The 21,494-nt window shown below is 40.9% G+C and overlaps 1 protein-coding gene across 1 annotated transcript in view; it reads right to left on the reverse strand.

Moving 5' to 3' along the window:
- The window catches only part of LOC122807520 (collagen alpha-1(VII) chain-like), a gene marked incomplete at its 3' end in the record, with an annotated part of 926,266 nt that overhangs the window by 659,345 nt on the left and 245,427 nt on the right, over positions 1-21,494 (reverse strand). The window lies entirely within an intron of this gene.

The following is a 21,494-nucleotide window of genomic DNA, read 5'->3' on the forward strand; positions in this document are numbered from 1 at the left end:
TTATTTAGAGTTGCTGTGCTTTTAAGTTGTTAGTGCCAGCTGCTGACCATATGTCTAAATGAACACATTTTGCAACTGAAAGCAGAGGTTTGAATTCTTACGACAAGATGAAACTGTCAGTGTGCAACACAATCACTCTATTTTAGGGATGACGGCTGCACAGTGGGGCCCTACAATATCATGCTGTGATTTTGAGATTACTTTATATTGTTCTACTTATCTCCTACCTTCCTATGTGTTTCACATACTAGGTATCTATTTGGGTTTGAGCACATGGCCTCCAAACACTTGAACCCCTTTTCCTCTGTCATGTAATCTGCATTGTCTCACATAAGTTGAGGGCAGCAACGTTATAGCAGACTACAATGGACCCTTCAACCCATTCACTAAGGAAAACATGACAGCCACCCTTTACTCCTCCCATTCTAGCCAGTCCTTTACTACTCAGACTTCTACTCCAACCTGGGTCTATTGATGGCATATGCAGTCTCCCTGACCCTATGCCTTGCTTTTCATGTGTTGTTGCCATGGCTACCAAGACATGTTATCTTATTTGAACCACTGGACTTGAAATGAATTTTAGATCCAGTTCTATTCTACAGGGGTAGATGCTGATCATGTGTCCTGACATATTTATCCTCAGGAAGACCAAATACTGTCTCCATGACACTGATTGACGTCTTGGATCTTTGAAACTAAGAGGACTCAGTATCCCCAAAAGGCACCTTCATTCACAGTATACCCCTGTCTAGTATTCTTTATTAACCGTTTTAATTCCCTCATATCTGTTTTAAATTATGCTTCAGATTTAGGAAATTCAATAAAAATAAAATGTCTCTTCTTTAAAACAAAGTGATTGGGTAGCTGCTTCTAAACCCTACACATATATGGGTATAACCTCCCACTGCACACTGTCACATTTACTGCTTCTAGGATACTGATCAGCTGTAAACAACAATTTAAACATTAACCACTATGCAGCTATCAAAGCCAGAAACCATATTCTGTAACCCATGTAATCCCACAGGGCATGTGTAGTTTTTTTTCTTTGCTTACAATCATGCAAACATTATTAAAACCAACATGAGCAAACATCTACTGAGCATAAGGACTGCAGATGGAGGAAAATATTCAATGAGTCCGGAGTAGAAGATTATGAGAAAAACGTGTTTTACAAACATGTATGCACCATGCAAAAATGTAGTCATAAGGTTATGTTAAATAATCACTGAGAATATTAAACTTTATATTAAAACGTGTGCATTTTTATGTCCATTCCATCAAGTAATGATGTTATACTGTTATAATATTACTGTTAACTGGGATTTACAAACACTAAATTAGATAAAACAAGAACGGGACAACAAACATTTTAATAGCTGCTGTTCCACCTAATAAAGAAAGGTTCAATCCCTTCCAGCTGTCTGCCCATATATATAACTTAACGGTACTAATATTGAGTTAAGATCTTTCACTATGGTCACATTCAAATGAAGAAGAATAACTAAATGTCTGAGTAGTTTATCAGTCCATTTGGAAGGGAATTAAGTTTTTTATATAGATTGCAAAGATTCAGTTGTAGGGCTAATGGCAGATAATTCAGTGTTTGCAGCATTCAATTGCAGCCTAGAAAAATAAAGCAAATTTATCTAGCAATGTAACTAGATTACGAATGTCTCATTCTAGGTTTTGAGTAAACATGACACAGTCATCTGCATAACCCCCTTTTTTGGAGATGATTGCATGATCTGCATAATCCCCTCTTTTTTGCAGATGATGCAATCATCTGCATAAACGAGGGGATTATGTAACTGTTGATCATTGTCTAGCCATATAGGTCCCTTTCTTACTCAATCTATTTAGCGGCTTAACTAGGAGAAAAAAAATAATACTGTGAAAAGTGGGCACCCTTTCTTAATTTGCCTTTGATTTTAAAAGGTAAAGGAAACTACACAGTTTAAGGCTATCAGCAAGAATCTGGACATAAAGTTGACATCTATGAATGGTCTGTAATTTTGCACTTTGAATAGAACTTTGCATGACTGAGGCAAGACAATGATTATGGAAGATTACTATGGTATGTTTATTTCCGCATCTCTCTGAAAAGATTAAATATTAGTAATATTCAGCATTACAACTGTCTGGTCTGGGTGCTTTCATCTGGGAGTTTTGAAATTATCATAAATTTTCTTTTTCAGCTATATAGTGTGCTAAGCTATCATAATCTCTTGTGAGGGCAGACACATATTATATTCAGTAGGAAATCATTGGGTCAATGCTCCCTACTTTCAATTCAGATATTAAGGTATATATATATATATATATATATATATATATATATATATATATATATATATATATATATATAGTATTTGATAAAATTTTAATTTATCTCTGATATCTTTTGTTAGCATTTTGCTGGTGTTTCATTGGATAATATATGTTAAGCTGATGTGTTTCCATCTCTATTTTGTTTCTATATGCCAGGAATTTTTCAGGTTTGTTACACACTACCTATGCTCTTGAAACAGCTCATTTAAGAAATAGAGGTGATCTGTTCATAAAAGTTAGACTGAGCTGGGAATGCACATGTTTATAATGCCTAAGACATAACTATCTCTGAATTAAGTCTTGATTAGCCTTTTTAACTTCCTTAAATGTAAGATAATGGAATTTATTTTTGTAGGTATTAAGCTTTGGTCCAGTTAACTAGACTATTATGTTCTAGCTAAAAGGAGTTCCACAACAATCTTATTGGGTCTGATAGAGACACTGAATAACAGGCTTTGTCAGGTGAGCACGTGTTTGCCTTTCCTAATTCAAGTCAAGAGGATTAGATTAGATTTACTCAAAAACATAATCCTCTGGGGTCTATTCTGTCTATCTGCAGTGGGTAGAAAGTACGAACAAGTAATTATTTTATGATCTGTTAATGGAGTTGTGTGCATTTCGGCCTCTTAAAACAATTATATTGCCCTACTTTGGATAGCTTAGTAATATAACCTGCTTTAATTTGGCAATTTGGGGAAATGAAGATGTAGTTTTCCTCTGCAGAATGAGAAACTCTCTATAAATCTTTCACGCTTATCTCAGCTATGTAGCCATTGATTCCAATTCACGCTCATAGATGCCTTGTGACTGACATGATAGACCTGTCACTCACTGAATCTAAAATAAATTGAAACCCTGTGGAAGAAGGATGGGAAAGAATCATTGTTCATAGGTTCTTAGGTAGGTACTAGGCTATCCGCCCAAGGGCCTACGTAAGCCTAGCCAACAAGGTTCCCTGGCTTACGTCACCCAAGAAAGTTATTTTCCTGTGCCGCTGTCGAGCAGAGACACAGAAGTGATCCCTGGGGTGTATTTCCTATTTCCCATCCACTCATCAAGATTTTTCTTGAAGAGTGCTAATGAAGAACTTTGCTTGACATAGATGGGTAGCCTGTTCCAGAGTATGGGAAGTCTCTGGGACAGAAATCTATCCCTCCAGCATGTCCTGTTTATTGTGGTGACAAGGTTTAGGTCCCTAGAGTGTGTAGCTCGGATGGATTGGGGTTTCATTAGGTGTAGCATGTCCAATAGCTCTGGGTTTGACATAACTTTATATGTTAGACAGAGATCACCTCGGAGTAGGGGATATGCCACTGAGTAAAGCTGGAGTTTTTTGAGGCGGTCAGTGTAGGGCATTTGTTTGAGGCCAGTAATCCTCTTTGTGAGGTACTTCTATGGCCTTTCCAGCTACTGCAGATGTCTTGTGAGGTACATTCCAAAAGGGGCATTGTACTCTATAATGGGTCTAATGAGTGTTGAGTAGAGGGGAACAATGACCTCTTTTTTCCTGGATGAGAACCCTTATATGATGAGGTGTGCCATGTAGAAGGACTTCCTGACTACTGTGGTGATGTGACTATCAAGGAAGAGACTACTGTCCACCTGGATCCTAAGGTCTCTTATCACGCATTCGGTGTTAAGTAGATTGATGCCTATGTGGTAGTTCATGGGTACAGAGTTTTTACCAAAGGGAATGACACTGCACTTTTTGCATTGAGCTTGAGGCCATGGCTCTGACACCAGGCATCTGTCTCAGCGAGGCCCTTCTGTATCTAGCTTCAAGAGGCTAAAAACTCCTTTGAGAAGCACTGGTGAACAATCAGTCCAAAAACCAACCACCCGCGCAAGTATAGTCAATAGGTGCATGGCTAAACTCTAAACTCCAAAAAACAACACAGGCTGGCACTCTAATCCTGGTGGGACCAAATTACTTAATTCACATACCGGTTTTGGCTGTATAATTATGAAGGTTTATACAGCCAAAACCAGTATGTGAATAAAGTAATTTGGTCCCACCAAGATTAGAGTGCTGGCCTGTGTTGTGTTTTGATCAGTCCATCCATAAATATTTCCTATTGTGATGGGGCCATTTGGTGTCTAAAAGGTTGCCCAAATCATTCTGTCCTACTTGTCAAATTTATGGTTTAGGATTTCAGTCCCAAAGAATCCTTTATAAAAAGAGCTAGACCTGCTTTTCTTTTGGCAACTGTACGTCTCAACTGTTCCTGATCTTGTCTCATATTTTGATCAGTTCCTCCTAAATTGTTTTTTTTTTTTTTTTGGTGTTGAGGATTTCACTCACTAAATAGTGATAGACATTTGAGTTTTAGACTTCATATACTTAAGAAAATGCATGTTAATGCAAAACATGCTATTCTATATATATATATATATATATATATATATATATATATATATATATATATATAAGAGAAATATTTACACCCCACCCAGATTTTGGCACTTTGTCCTCCATCTTGTTCCAGGAGGCTGAAAACTGTACTTAAACTTTCCCACTTTGAAACACACCTTAAAATTTCACTTCCCTTAAGAGAGCTTTGCACTCCTGTACACACATTGCATCAGCATTTAACATCTTTAAGCATACTTTCTAATCACTTGGTTTGTGTGAGGAATTAAATTCTCTGATGTTTAAAAAATACAGTACACCACAAAATGTACAACAGCTGTAGTAACTCTGAATCAGACTAAACAATACCCCTACAGGAGGAGAACTGCACAGCAACCTGCAAAGCCTGTAGCTTACAAGGGGAACCAAACTAATGTTGAGATTCTGCTAGTTCAACATGCATCATCTTATTAAATTCCTAGCAAACAATTAGCTTCTCACGCACAGCTGAGCTCCATATTGCAAGGCATTAATATTTCCTACTTCTTATTCTTCAAATTAAAACAATGAGTGAGAAAGTCACTGAAAAAAACAATAAGCAAAAACAAAATGAAAACTCCAGCAAAGCTAGAACTTCCACTGAATGACCTCCCAAACATCTTGTATCAGAGGCACATAGGATATATGCAAATGATCCTTATGAACATCAGGTGTTTCAGCTAATTGGCGATTTTGAATGTCCATGACTTGTTTCATCGTTTTAATGGATATTTTCAAGCCAATAAAGCCAAACACCACTATCTGCGGATATGCATATTTCAGCATTTTTATGACCTCATCAGCACAGCTCAAGCAGAGAGTTTGATTAAGCATTAGAAACACAGGGCTGTTATACCCAGCTGATGTCCATTATCATTAGGGGACAAACTAAAACAATGAGTGAGAAGGTCACTGAAAAAACAATCAGTAAAAACAACTTACAAGTGAAGTTTGGTGCATTGTCTCCTTTTTATTTATTTATTTATTTAAACTTAAATTTGCTCCCAGTCTATTAATGATATTTGGAGGAGAAAGGTAGCTAATCCCATAGTCTTAACTTCCCAAATAGAGATAATGGCAGAGACCCACACCATCAATGTACCTTTCATGGAGCCCTTCTTTGTGTCACCCTATATTTGAATAAATTAAAGTAAAAAAGTGCATTGCTTCAATACAAATGACAATTCATCTTTCTGCACATCTTATGTTTTTTAGTAATGTAGTTTTCAATTGTCCTGTTCGATTCTCAGCTAGAGAGTCTTCTGTGTGGAGACATGCGTGAATGGGCGTACCTTCGTTGAAGGTTGCACGTCAGGGCTGGCAACTCGGCACATAAAAATCTACTGCCAATCATTAGCAGACTGGAGTTCCGCTGTGGCGATCCCTAACCGGGAAAAGCCGAAAGACACAGCAGTTTACAGTCAAGGTGTTGACACACCCAACCCTGCTTATAAAATTACAATATAAAAACATGACAGATATTACTAGCAGGGCCAGCCCCCTTACAAACAGTACTACCAAAACTACAGATTACACTTATTTTACAGACTAGTTGCCATGTTTATACATGCAAGAGCTAATGAAAATTGTATTTATTTATTCTTTGGTGACTGGGTTAGTCCCACTAGGTGAGTCACTTCTTGTCAGGGGAAACTCCAGGTATTACTGACACTACTACGAAAAATCTGTTCAGGGCATCAGGGAAGTTCCCCTATACTTTGGAGATGCTAGATGGTGCTGGAGGGCTCCTACAGCAGCAAGGAAGAGGCCTAAGGGAACCAGCAGCATGGAGGAGGAGAGAGAAGCTATGGAGAGTTTGGAGGTGGAAAGTGAGAATTTGGAGAAAAAATTGTTCAATATGGAGCTTCAGAATGTAAATAAATATGCCTGTGTGGTGGATGTTACAAATGAACAGCATTTAACTGTTTCCATGGAGAAGGAATGAAGTAAGCGAGTCTGTTGAAGTGGTACAGATAACAGAATTGACATCAGGAGGGCTTGCAGATGATGTTCTAAAATGAATAACTGAGCAGGTATAGCTAGGAGAAAGCTTCCTTGGAAATGAAGTTTGAAGACTTTCTTGCACTTCTAAAGGAAGTTGCAATTAAAGAAATCAAAGTGAAGGAAGGAAGAGTCTGGCCAAATAAATTAAAAAAAATAGTCCTTAGATGAAGGTTTTGGCCCATACTGAACTGTCTTCTACATCTACTTATTTTTTTAACTGTTGCTAGGATAGTTTGTTTCAATTCCTATTTTGATGGTCTCAGGCTTTTGTATATATTGCAAATAGTTACAATTTAATTTGTTCTTTAAAACTATCTTATTTCCACATTGCAGTTTGTTTTTTTGTTTTCAGTTTGTGTTATTTCCACATTGTATTTTGTTTTAAAGGCTATCTTTTATTGTAATTGTTTTTTTTTAATTAATAAAAATACTTAGAAAAGAAAGAATAATTGAGCAGGATGATCCAAGTGACACTTCTGCTGTTTCGTGAAGTGAGATGGGAGATAACCTTTTCAGAAGTGCTGAGGATGGTAATGTGGAAAAGGAACAAGGTGATGTGGCAGCAGAAAATTCAGCAGTTAAAACTTATGCAGCAGTGACAGAAAGTAAAAGAAGAAAGCGCCAACAAACTAAGAAGGTGTCTAGTTTTGTGGTTGCACATAATGCAGTAACTAAAACTTATGGAGCAGTGACAGCAGGCAAAAAGGGGAGCAGCAACAAATTGTAAGCAACACTGTTTTTAAAAAGAAGAAAGATGAACCACAAAAATAAGAACAAAAAATGACACTGTAAAAGACAGATATTATGTCTGGAGCAATTTAGTAAATGTTCTGGGTTTTAAAAAGTACAGTTTTGTACCTACCATAAATGTAGATGTTCGAGTGTATACCCTGCTGCAGTCATCACACTTGGGTTATCCTGTCGTCAGGCGGCCCCGCAGTCGGCCCGAATTCCAAAGTCTTGGTCCGGCGTTGGTTGCTGTCGCTTCTTCCCTGAAGTACAGTTTTGTACCTACCATAAATGTAGATGTTCGAGTGCTCATACAGCTGCAGTCATCACACTTGGGTTATCCTGCCATCAGGTGGGTCCTCAGTCGGCCGAATTCCAAAGTCTAGGTCCGGCGTCGGTTGTCGTCGCTTCTTCCCTGATGTCAGAGCGGCAGGGGTATAAAAGAGGCAGCCGACGCCATTTTCTTCAGTTTTTCTTGCCCCAGATGTCAGGTGCCCCCAGAAAGGAAGGCAAAACATGATGTTATGCAAACAGACACAAGTAAATAAATCAAAACAGTAGTTGCAAGCAAATACACCATAAAGAAATACCCCAAATAGGTTGTATGTTAAAGGTGTTTGTCATAAGCCTTGTCCTAAGAGGGGATGGAGGGAGGGTAACCTGGACTGCAGCTGTATGAGCACTCGAACATCTACATTTATGGTAAGTACAAAACTGTACTATGTTTATCGTGCATACAGCTGCAGTCATCACACTTGGGTAGAATCCCAAAGCTAAGTAAGGGTGGCAGGTACTAAGTGGAATTAGGAGGGGCTAGAATGCCCTGCAGGACTGCTGTGGCAAAGCCCGCTCTAGATTTTGAGTATAGTGGAAGGTGGTAGTGCTTGGTGAAAGTGTACACTGAACTCCAAGTAGCTGCTTCCAAAATGTCCTTGGTAGGGACCCCCCTGAGGAAAGCTGCTGAGGTAGCTGTAGCCCTGGTGGAGTGGGATCTGATGTATGCAGGCACTGATTTTCCATGAAATGAATAACAAAAGCGTATGCAGTGGGCTATCCATTTTGAAATAGTCTGTTTGGAAATAGCCTTTCCTTGAGCACCTGTAGCATAGGACACAAAGAGCTGCTCAGATTTCCTGAATGACTTTGTTCTGTCCAAGTAATAACGAAGTTGTCTGTGAATGTCCAAGGAATGTAGAAGCCTCTCCCCTTTGTTCTGTGGATTTGGATAAAAGGTAGGTAAATGAATAGTCTGATTCAAAGCTACAGTGGATACTACCTTTGGCATGAAGGTAGGGTTGGTTCATAAGGAAACCCTGTCCTGATGGAAAATGATGAATGGTTGCACAGCCATGAGGGCCTGTAGCTCTGACATCCTGCATGCTGAGGTAATAGCCAGAAGGAAGGCTGTTTTCCACGACAAGTATTGTAGCTCTGCTGAAGAAGCCGGCTCAAAAGGAGGCAGGGTCAGCTTTTCCAATACGAAGTTGAGGTCCCGAGCTGGGACTGGTGGTTTCCGTGGGGGGTTTATATTTTTTGCCCCTCTGAGGAACTGCCTTAATAGAGGGTGTGAGAATAAAGGAGGATCCATATTGTATTGTGCTGAAATGGCTGAAGCGTGGATCTTGATGGAGGAGAAGGAAAGGCCACTGTTTAACATCTCAGCTAGGTACTGTAAAATTTGAGGTATATTTATTACCCAAGGATTCTGGCCCTTTGCTTGATTCCAGGAACAAAAACGTTTCCATTTGGCGGAGTAGGTTTTTCTAGTAGAGGGTTTCCTGGCCTCCAAGATAACATCCTGCACCTCCTTGGAGAGGAGAGTCTGTTGGGAGATTAAGGTATTCTCCATGCAGCTAGATTTAATGTTTTGAGCTGGCTGTGAAGGGTTTTGTAGTTGTGCTGGGACAACAGAAGAGGAACTTGAGGTAGGATCCATGGTGGTGAGTGTGACAGGCTCTTTAGGAGAGGATACCAGTGCTGTCGTGGCCAGTCTGGAGCAATGAGAATCATTTGTGGCCTCTCTGCTCTGGTTTTTAATAGAACCTTGGTCAGTAGAGGTAAAGGCGGAAAGGCATAGACTGTCAATGTTGTCCAATTGAAAGAGAGTGCATCCACTTTCCAGGCCTTTGGATGATAGGTCCTTGAGCAGAATTTCTCCAACTGGTAATTTCTGTGGGTAGCAAATAGATCTATGTCTGGCTGCCCCCATGCCTGAGTTATCTTTGAGAAGACTTGAGGATGCAACTTCCATTCATGTGGATCTGTCATATTTCTGCTTAAGTTGTCTGCCAGTGTGTTTTCCTTCCCTGGCAGAAATTGTGCCTGTAGTTGAATTTGTAATTCCAGTGCTGTGTTCCACAGGGTCATAGCTTGCCTGCACAGGGGGTATGAATGAGTCCCCCCCTGTTTGTTTATGTACCACATGACTGTGGTGTTGTCTGTCCTTATTAATAGCTGGCATGGATGCAGTAGGTCTTTGAAGGTCACTAGAGCATTTTGCATGGCTAGCATCTCCTTTTGGTTGATGTGTAGGTGCATCTCTTTTTGGGACCATTTTCCCTGAATGCACTGATCTGCCATGTGTGCTCCCCAGGCGTAGTCTGTGGCGTCTGCTGTGATGATTTGAGTTGCTTGTGGTAAACAGAAAGGGAGACCTGTGTTTCTTTGGCATGCTTGAGCCCACCACAAAAATTCCTTTTGAAGGCATGGAATGAGTGGTATAATTGTTTCCAAGCTGTGGCTGTGTTGAGACCATAAGTTTTTAGGTACCGTTGTAGTTTCCTCATATGCAGCTTTGCATATGGTATTAGTAGGATGCAAGATGCCATGAACCCCAGAGCCTGCAGGACTTTCCTTGCAGTTAGTCTGTTTAAAGTTGCCATTTTGTTGAAGTATTGAGACAGTTGCCCTTGTTTGTCTGGCGTGAGGTAGGCCATCTGGGTTGTTGTATTTAAGGTGACACCCAGGAAAGTTATCTGTTGAGAAGGTATTAGTTTTGATTTCTTTTTGTTCACTGTGTAGCCCAGGTAGTTTACCAGTTTTATTACAAACGCCAGATGCTGCAATAGAATGTCCTTGCTGTCCACTTGGATCAGGCAGTCATCCAGATATGGGTAGATTTGTATTCCTTGTTGTCTGCAGAAGGCAATTACTGATGCCAGGCATTTTGTAAACACTCTGGGCGCAGTAGATAAGCCAAAGGGCAATGCAGAGAATTGGTAATGGGTTGAACCTGCAAGAAATCTGAGGTATCTTCTGCAATCTTGTCTGATAGGGACATGCAGGTATGCCTCCTTGAGGTCCAACGTTACCAGCCAAGACTCCTTGCCCAGCATGGGAGGAAGCTGCTGTAATGTGAGCATCTTGAATTTTGGTACCTCTAGATATGTGTTTAGAATAGATAGGTCTAAGATGGGTCTCCAATCTTTGTCCTTCCTTGGTACCAGAAATAGTCTTGAATAAAAACCTTGACCTTGTTCTTTTGCAGGTACCTCTTGAATTGCTTTCATATCTATGAGAGTAGAAATTTGTCTTTGTGCCTCTGCCCATTGATTTTGTGGCAGGTTTGTCATGCCTCTCATTTTTGTAAGGGTGTGAAAGTGGAACCTGTAGCCTTTGTCTATAATATCCAGAATCCATTTGTCTTTTGTAACAAGGTGCCAGTTTTTATTTTATTTATTATTTATTTATTTTATTTTACATTTGTTAACCGGGCTAGTCTAGCTGGATACATATCCTTTTTCAGTAGAGGCCCGAGGAGAAAAGCTCCAACATAGTAGTTAATACAATATAAAAATACAAGTGAAAACAGTAAGAAAATATTATACATTTTCCAAAATACACAATGATTGAGAATTTTTTTTACATAGTTGTTAAAAAGACAGCAGAGCAATCAGAAGGTTATTTATAGCTGAGGTATCTTATAAGCAGATAGTAAATAGAGCATTTCAAGAAGAATAAACATGTTTGCCATTGTTGATAGATTTAGACGTTTGGAAAGGGGTTGAGAATATATGTTTAGTCAGGTTCACGACATGGGCATAGCCATTGTTTTTTGAGATATTCTTTTAGGTTGTTTTTGAACTGATGGTGTGAGGTTGTGCTTCTAAGGTAGTTTGGCAGGGAGTTCCACGGTTTGCCAATGGAGTTGGCAAAGAGGGCATCACCACCTGAGTTCTTGGCAGTGATGGTTCGGATCTGGGTGCTGTTGGATGATCGAAGGCTATTGAGGTTAGTATATGGGGTCAAAATGCTAGATAGTGAGGGAGTTCTATCCGGTTGGTTGATTAGTTTGCAGGCTTCAGTGAGTTGGTTAAGTTTGAGAAGATTTGGGAGTTCCAACCAGCCAAGTTTCCTCAGGTTGAAACAATGGTGGGTGCGATAGGGGGATCCAGTGATAAATCTAGCAATGTGGTTGTAGGCAGTAGAGAGCGTGTTAAGTTCACGTTTGTTGAGAAAAGAAAAGACTGGGGAGGCATAGAGGAGGGTGGAGAGAAGATGTGTGCGGGCAATAGTTAATTTGGCAGTTGGGGTTAGGTAGTTTTTTATTCTGTACATGGAACCTAGTTTTTTGTTAAGTGACTTTACAGTTTGTGTAATGTGAATGTCAAATTTGAGTTTATGATCTATAGTTACACCTAGTAGTTTGGTACTGGCGACAGGGGTTATGATAGTCCCATTGTTAGATTTAACATGGAAGGTTGTATTGTCGTTACTTGGGAGTTCTGTTCCAAGGGTTAAGTAAACGTTGGGAGAAAATAGTAGTAGTTTGGTTTTGGTTGGATTAAGTAGGAGTTTCAGATCTGTGAACCATTTTTCTACTAGAGAAAAACAGTGTTGAGTGGTAGTTTGGAGATTTAGGAGAGAGACATCAGAGCAGATCAAGGTGGAATCATCGGCGTATTGGATGCAGGTGGATTTTGGGATGACTGAGTGTAGGTCATTTATGAAGATGGAAAAAAGAAGTGGACCCAAAATTGGGCCTTGAGGAATGCCAATGGTATTGGGGAGTAGGCCTGATAGTCTGTTTTGCCACCGGACAGCTTGTTGCCTACCAGTGAGGTAAGCCTGGAACCAGGTTAGTGCTGGGGTGTCCAGATGTAGAGTTGCAAGGTTGTTTAGAAGGAGTTGGTGATTGACCATGTCGAAAGCTTTCGATAGGTCGAGAAAGAGGGCGGAGGATATTAGTTTGTTATTACGATTGTTATTAATGGAGTTGACAAAGGAGAGGAGGGCCGTGGTGGTACTGTGGTGGGGGCGAAAGCCGTGCTGGGAGTTGGACAGGAGATGGTTATAGGTTAAGTAGTGAAGAAGTTGTTTGTGGATGCATCTTTCCATGATTTTCGCTATTGGGGACAGAATAGCTATTGGTCTATAGTTAGATATTTCTGTGGAGTTACCTCCTTTGTGAAGCGGAATGATGTAGGAGATCTTCCAGATAGAGGGGATGTTGGCTTCAGTTATGGTTCTATTGATAAGGATTGATATTGGGTAAGCAATTACATCAGATGCAATTTGTAAGAATTCCGCTGGGAGGTGGTCTGCCGCAAGGGTGGTTGGTTTGAGCTTTTTTAAGAGGGTACGTATGTAAGCGGTAGAGACTGGCTTTAAAGTGAAAGGGGTAGGGACAGTGTCTTGTGGTTTTGTGGTTGATGGGGGATTGGAGGTAAGTTGATTGGCTAGGGTTTGGATTGTCTCGGTGAAGAAGGAGTTAAAGGTATTAGCTACATCTTCCTGACTTTTCTCAATAAGTATTTCGGGGGTTGGGGTAGTGGTTTTACCTGGGTGCAGGAGGTTGTTAAAACCTGCCCAGAATTTTTTTGGGTTATTCTGGTGTTTGTCCTGGAGGAGGCAGAAGTATTGTTTTTTGACTTGGGTAATGGCTGTTTTGGTGGTGTTTCTTAGCTGTTGAAATTTAGTACGATTTTGGGGGGTTTTTGTTGCTCTCCATGTATCCCAGGCTTGGTCACGGAGTTTAATTTTGTTTTTTGTTTCACTAGTTAGCCAGGGAGCTATACGGACTTTGGATCTAATTTGTCTATGTGGGGCATGTGCATCAAGTATCTTAAGGAAAGTGTCGTTGAAGTGGGACACACTCTCCTGGAGGGGTAGAGTTTTTAATAGGGTCCAGTTGCAGGATTTTAGGTCATCAAGAAATAGTTGTGGAATAAATTTCTTTTTGTTTCTGATAAGTCTATATAGGGGGGGTTGGAATTTAGGTATTTATGTTTAATAATATAAGTTATTAGATGGTCACTGAGATCACTGGGGAGGGTACCTGTGGTATAGTTGTTTGAGTCTCTGTTGGTGAGGATCCAGTCAATGGTGCTATCTTTTTGTAGATTATTGCCTATCCTAGTTGGGGATGAAATATGTTGGGAAAAACCATGTAGGTTAATGGGTTGTGGGATAGTGTTGGTAGAACAGAGAGACCAGTCAATATTGACGTCCCCAAGTACAATGGTTTCTTGTGGGTAGTTGGTGGCTAACCAGCTTAGGGTTTGCTCTAGGCTTTCTGTGTTCTTCCCTGGTGGGATATAGGTAATTATGAGGTTGATGGATTTTTGAGTGTTTAGGACTATTTTTAGGGCTATAAGTTCTAGGTTGGAGATAATAGGGGGTTGTAACGAATTTCTAAGGATACTCAGGGTATTTCTGAACATAACAGCTGTTCCGCCCCCTTTTTTCTTAATGCGATCGGCCCTGAAGATATTATATCCGGGTGGGAGGATCTCTTGATCTTTAGTGGTAGGTTTTAGCCATGTTTCAGTTAGACACATAATGTCAGGAGAGTGAGTTTCTATCATGGCATGAAGGTTGTGAATTTTATTGTTAATACTTCTTAGGTTCTGATGGAATATTAGAAGGGAGTCAGTAGGTTTTCTTGTTAGTTTAGTGGGGTTAGAATCTGGTACATTGGTGGGTCCTGGGTTGGGATGGATATCACCATCTAAGTTGATTTGATTTTTCAGGTAAACCAGGAATCTTTGTAGTTTAAGTAGTAATTTGAGGTTGAAAATAAGGCCAGTTTTCCGCCCAAAGGTGCTGCCATTATAGCTTTGTTTGGCAGGCATAGGGGAAAGTCATTGTGTCTGTTTTCTAAAAGACTGTGGTCTATCTTCTCCCCCTCTTGGGGCTGGTGCTTGCCACTGTCTAGCTCTGTAAGATCCTTGAGGTTGTCCTCTACCCCTTGGGTGTCTGGATCTGCCCCTTTGGGTCTGTCCGTGGCTGGAAAGGACCAATTATTTGAAGGCCAGTTTCTGCTGAAGCATGGAGGTTGCACCTGCAAGAAATCTTTAACTGTTTGCATAGATTTTGCTTTTTCTTCCATTTTCTTTAGTACCTCCTCAGCTTTAACACCGAACAATACATCTTTTTGTAGTGGTGCATCTAATAACTTTGCTTTGACATGATCTGGTAAGGTTTGCTCTTTGAGCCAAGCATGTCTACGTATAACAGACCCCGTGACAGCTGCTCTACATGAGGCCTCTAAAGCATCAAAACCACACTGCAAGGTATGTTTCCCCACTTGCTCTGCTCCATGCAACAAATCCTGCAACTCTTTCAAATCTGGTTGTTCTGTTTGTGCCATTTTGCTTTTCAGCTGAGATAGCAAGAACTGTTGGTACTTTAACATATGAAATTGACAGTTTAATGCCCTCATGGTTAAAGTGGCTGATGTATACACCTTTTTCCCCCACCTTTCTAATGCTCTGGAATCTCTCTCTGAAGGTAAAGGGTTTTTAGCAGTAGAGGCCTTAATCCCCTTGGGACCCTGTGAAATTGTTTCTGGGTCAGCAGAATGGCTTTTGTAAAGGAACTGGTGAGAATCAGGAACCCGGTAATATCTGTCTGGTTTAACAGGGGCTGGAGGTAAAGAGTCTGGATTAAGACTGGCTTCTGCTTACACATCATCCAAAATATCTAAAACAGGAGGGATAGCCAGGGGCCTATGCTGGGGAAGCAGTAGAAATTCCCTGAGCCTTTTCTTGGAATCTGAGTAATCTGGGCCTTTCCAGTGGAAGTGCTCTCTCAATGTATGCAGGGTTTCCCCAAAAGAGTAGTCCTCAGGGGGCGAGACCAAGGGAATCGACTCCTCAGCATCAGAGTCTTCAAAAGGGGAATAGGCATAATCCTGTTCCTCAGAATGGTCTGAGGTAATAGAAGCCTGGTCTGAGGAAGGGTAGTCTTCCTCCAACCTGGGTCTTTTGTCTGAGGGGGGTTGAGAACCCCTGATGAGAGTTATCAAATCCTCAGCCATTTTAAGCATCTGCTTTTTAGGCATGGGGCCTTGAGAGGAGGTCTGAGGACCCTGTTTTTTAGTTTTCATTGCTTTAGATTTAGTGAAGGATTTAATAAAGAAGGTGGTAGGCCTGAAAACGCCTTCAGAAATGGCAGGCCTCGCTAAATTTTCAGTTTCCCCGCCGAGAGTGGCGTCAGTATCTGCAGTGGGAATGGAGACCGAGGAACCTGCGACCTCGGGTACTGAAGTCACCGGTAAAATAGTTTCATCGGTAGTCAGGGGCTGCGTAGGCACCTCGCTGAGAACCGGAGAACTGGTAGTTGGCCTAAGCGTGGTATCCATACTCGTTGCAGGCCTCGGATGTCGGTCCTTATCCTTGCGTCTTTTGCTAAAACTGGCGTCGGTGTATCCGACGACATGATATAATTAAATTTTTTGCCAAAATAATGAAGGGCGAACTCCACCCGGCGCTTAATAGTGCGCTTGTTAAACCTAGCACAAAAATGGCAGGCCGAGACATCGTGGTCTGGCCCTAAGCAAGGTATACAGTAAGAGAGAAAATCCTTATGCGGTATTTGCTTCCCACAAGAAATGCAATTATTAGCTTTGTCTGACATCGGTCTGAGGCAAGAAAAGTTTCCCCAATGGGGTACTTAGCTTTAAAGAAGACTTCGGCTGAAATACTGTTCGTAAATCTCAGGAGCTGGCTGACCGGCACTTGCAAACTGCTTCTGCTTCGGGGACCGCGGGGCAAGAAAGACTGAAGAAAATGGTGTCGGCTGCCTCTTTTATACCCCTGCCACTCTGACGTCAGGGAAGAAGTGACGACAACCAACGCCGGACCTAGACTTTGGAATTCGGCCGACCGAGGACCCGCCTGACGGGAGGATAACCCAAGTGTGATGACTGCAGCTGTATGCACGATGAACATCGTCAGTGTGCCAGGGGTATATAAGAGGCATCCAACACCATTTTCTTCGTTTTTTTTGCCCCAGATGTCAGGTGCCCCCCCAAAGGTGGTCAGAAGATAGTACCAATAATAAAAGTTTAGCACAAACAAAACATCCCTCCAGCTATAAGCAAATACACCACAAAGGTTGTATCAGAATGCAAGGTATTGAAAGGTTTTAGTTAGGTCAGAGGGGATGGAGGGAGGGTAACCTGGACTGCAGCAGGGTATACACTCGAACATCGACATTTATGGTAGGTACAAAACTGTACTATGTTCATCGTGTTACCCTGCTGCAGTCATCACACTTGGGTAGAATCCCAAAGCTAAGGATGGGAGCTGGAGTCAAACAGGGTTAGAGGAGGCTATAAGGCCCTGCAAAACTGCAGTGGCAAAGCCAGCTCTAGTCTTAGAGTAAAGTGGTAAGTGATAGTGCTTGGCGAAGGTGTGTACTGAACTCCAAGTTGCAGCTTCCAGAATATCCTTGGTTGGCACCCCCCTGAGGAAGGCTGTAGATGTAGCTGCTGCCCTGGTGGAGTGGGGCCTTATGCTAGTAGGAACTGGTTTTCCATGATGAATGTAGCAAAATCGTATGCAATGTCCTATCCATTTGGAAATGGTATGTTTTGAGATAGCCTTTCCTTGTGATGCTGTAGCATAGGATACAAAAAGTTGGTCAGATTTTCTGAAAACCTTAGTTTTATCCAAGTAGTAACATAGTTGCCTGTGAATGTCCAAGGAATGCAGAAGTCTTTCTCCTTTGTTCTGTGGATTTGGAAAGAAGGTGGGTAAATGGATGGTTTGATTTAGAGCCACACTGGATACCACCTTTGGCATAAAGGAGGGGTTAGTTCGTAGAGAAACTCTGTCTTGATGAAAAATGAGGAAAGGCTCTACTGCCATTAGTGCCTGTGGCTCTGAGACTCTTCTGGCTGAAGTAATTGCTAGCAGCAGGACAGTCTTCCATGATATAAACTTTAAGTCAGCTGAGAAAGCTGGCTCAAAAGGTGGCAGCGTAAGTTTTTCCAGAACAAAATTGAGGTCCCAAGTTGGTGTTGGCGCTCTCCTGGGAGGCCTGATGTTTTTGGCCCCTCTGAGATACTGCCTTAGAAGTGGATGTGAAAATAAGGGAGGATCCATGTTGTAGTGAGCTGAAATAGCTGAGGTGTGGATTTTAATAGACGAAAAAGAAAGTCCTTTGTGTAACATCTCAGTTAAATATTGTAGAATCTGAGGTATGTCCGGCTGAAGGGTATTTTGGCCTTTAGCTTGGTTCCAGGTGCAAAATCTTTTCCATTTGTCTGAATAGGCTTTCCTGGTGCTGGGCCTCCTGGCCTCCAGAATGACATCCATAACAGCTTGTGAAAGAGGAACTGGCTGGTGGCTTAGGTGATTTGCCATGCAGCCAAATTTAAGGTTTTGAGCTGGCTGTGTAGAATCTGACTGCCTTGCTGTGTGAGCAGATGAGGAATTTGTGGTAAAATCCATGGTGGGCCCTGGGCCATGTTCCTTAGTACTGGGTACCAGTGCTGGCGTGGCCAGTCTGAGGCAATGAGTATCATTCGGGGTCTCTCCATCCAGACTTTCAGCAGCACCTTTGTGAGAAGGGACAATGGAGGAAAGGCATATACTGTCAGCATTTTCCAACTGAATGAGAGTGCGTCCACTTTCCAAGCTTGATGGTGAAATGTCCTTGTGCAAAATTTTGATAGCTGACAGTTTTGGGGGGTGGCAAACAGGTCTATATCTGGCCGGCCCCATTTTTGAGTTATCATTGCAAATACTTGTGGATCCAGTTTCAACTTGTGGGGATCCATGATGTTTCTGCTTAGGTAGTCTGCCAATGTGATCTTTTTTCCTGGCAGGAACTGAGCTTGTAGTTGAACTTGGTAAGCCAGTGCTGTGTTCCATAAGGTCATTGCTTGCCTGCATAGAGGGTAGGAGTGTGTACCCCCTTGTTTGTTTATGTACCACATTACTGTGGTGTTGTCTGTCCTTATTATAAGCTGTCCCGGATGTAAGAGGTCCTTGAAGGCTGTCAGAGCATTCTGTACAGCTAGCATTTCTTTTTGATTGATGTGCAGATTCCTTTGATCTGCAGTCCATATGTCTTGAACGTACCGTCCTGCCATGTGTGCCCCCCAGGCATAGTCCGATGCATCTGTTGTCATAGTTTGCCTGGCTGGGGGTAAGGTGAAAGGCTGACCCTTGTTGAGGTGACATGCCTGTGACCACCAAAGAAACTCCTGTTGAAGGCAGGGAATGAGAGGTATCATGGTTTCCAAGCTGTGGCTGTGTTGAGTCCATATGCTTTTCAGGTACCATTGTAATTTCCTCATATGCAGTTTTGCAAATGGTATTAGTAGTATACAAGATGTAGAAACAAAGCACCCTGAACCACTGCTAGGTAGGCACACAAATTTATTAAGCCGAACAGTTCACTCGAAAAATAGCAGCTGAATCAAATCACCATACGTTTTCGTCCACAACTTCATCAGATTACACTAATACATTCAGTTAACTGCTTTTATATACTCATCCAACTTTTAAAAAACAGCCAGTAAAAACAATCATTGTACATAGAAATGCATTGAGTTACTGCCCTCTACTGACAAGGAGGATTATTACACATTAATGTCACAATTTTGCTGATCTCATTTTAATACAGGGCAAGTGAGATCATGTCATTTAAACCAGAATTTACTGGCCTCCAACACCACTTGCCAGTATAATTCCTGTATTCAACAAGTCTCCCACATACCACCCTGGGGTCCTTTGGCACAACCTCTAATATAAAAACTGAAATTCAGCTTCAGGACAAGTTTTTGTGTGTTTGTACAGAGAATTTGTTTCACATTTTATCTGAATATCATAGGTGTGCTCATAAATTCTCTGCTTAACCTTTCTTTCACTCTTGCCAATGTAAAAGCATTACATTTTTACATAACCCAATATAAATAATCCCTTTTGTGTTGCAATTCCAAAGTTTTAAAGTTAAAATTTTGTTATTTCTGGCAGATAAAGTAATGGTATCCCCAGTAATCAAATAAGAACAATAATTACAAGCACCACATTTAAATACACCAGCTTTTTGTTTGTACCTGCTAACCTTGAATTCCCTTTACTACCTCTTTCAAAATATTCTTCAGGGTGTTCCTTTCCTATAAATATGTTTTATTTCACCCTGGAAAATGTGATTTAAGTCAGAAACTTTAGAAAAGTTAATCCACTCTTTGTCAAAAATTCTTTTGATCACACCAGCTTGTCCGTCATGTGGTAATGACTGATCAATTCATTATTTAAATAATGAATTGCATCAGTATCATTACCACATATGACGGACAAGCTGGTGATCAAAAGAATTTTGACAAAGAGTGGATTAACTTTTCTAAAGTTTCTGACTTAAATCACATTTTCCAGGGTGAAATAAAACATATTTATAGGAAAGGAACACCCTGAAGAATATTTTGAAAGAGGTAGTAAAGGAATTCAAGGTTAGCAGGTACAAACAAAAAGCTGGTGTATTTAAATGTGGTGCTTGTAATTATTGTTCTTATTTGATTACTGGGGATACCATTACTTTATCTGCCAAAATAACAAAATTTTAACTTTAAAAACTTTGGAATTGCAACACAAAAGGATTATTTATGTTGGGTTATGTAAAATGTAATGCTTTTACATTGGCAAGAGAAAGAAAGGTTAAGCAGAGAATTTATGAGCACACCTATGATATTCGTAAATGTGAAACAAATTCTCTGTACAAACACACAAAAACTTGTCCTGAAGCTGAATTTCAGTTTTTATATTAGAGGTTGTGCCAAAGGACCCCAGGGCGTATGTGGGAGACAGTTGAATACAGGAATTATACTGGCAAGTGGTGTTGGAGGCCAGTAAATCCTGGTTTAAATGACATGATCTCACTTGCCCTGTATTAAAATGAGATCAGCAAAATTGTGACATTAATGTAATAATCCTCCTTGTCAGTAGAGGGCAGTAACTCAATGCATTTCTATGTACAATGATTGTTTTTACTGGCTGTTTTTTAAAAGTTGGATGAGTATATAAAAGCAGTTAACTGAATGTATTAGTGTAATCTGATGAAGTTGTGGACGAAAACGTATGGTGATTTGATTCAGCGTTTTTCGAAAGTGAACTGTTCGGCTTAATAAATTTGTGTGCCTACCTAGCAGTGGTTCAGGGTGCTTTGTTTCTGCTTACTGGTTTGTTCTGCATCCTCCATTTTTTGGTTACTAGTATACAAGATGCCATGAAGCCCAAGGCCTACAGAATTTTTCTTGCAGGGAGTTGGGTCTTTGTTGCCATTATTTTGAAGTATTGAGTTAGTTGTAGTTGTTTGTCTGGCGTCAGATAAGCCATCTGGGCCGTTGTATTCAAGCTGGCACCCAGGAATGTCATATTTTGTGAGGGCACTAGTTCTGATTTCTTTTCATTTACTGTGTACCCTAGGCAACTTAGAAGGTGTTTTACAAAAGTCAGATGTTGTAAGTGAATGTCCTTGCTTTCTGCTTGGATGAGGCAGTCATCCAGGTATGGGTATATTTGAATTCCTCTTTGTCTGCAGTATGCAATTACTGGTGACAGGCATTTTGTGAAGACCCTGGGTGCAGTAGATAAGCCAAAGGGCAGTGCAGAGAATTGGTAATGGGTTGAACCTGCAATGAAATGGAGGTATCTTCTACAATTTTGTCTGATAGGGACATGCAGGTATGCCTCCTTGAAGTCCAACGTTACTAGCCAAGCTTTCTTGCCCAACATGGGAAGAAGCTGCTGTAGTGTTCACATCTTGAATTTGGGTACTTGCAAGAAGGTGTTTAGAATTGAAAGGTCCA

Source organism: Protopterus annectens, chromosome 7.part1 (genome assembly GCF_019279795.1).
Source record: "Protopterus annectens isolate FY-2018-M chromosome 7.part1, PAN1.0, whole genome shotgun sequence".
NCBI lineage: Eukaryota > Metazoa > Chordata > Ceratodontiformes > Protopteridae > Protopterus > Protopterus annectens.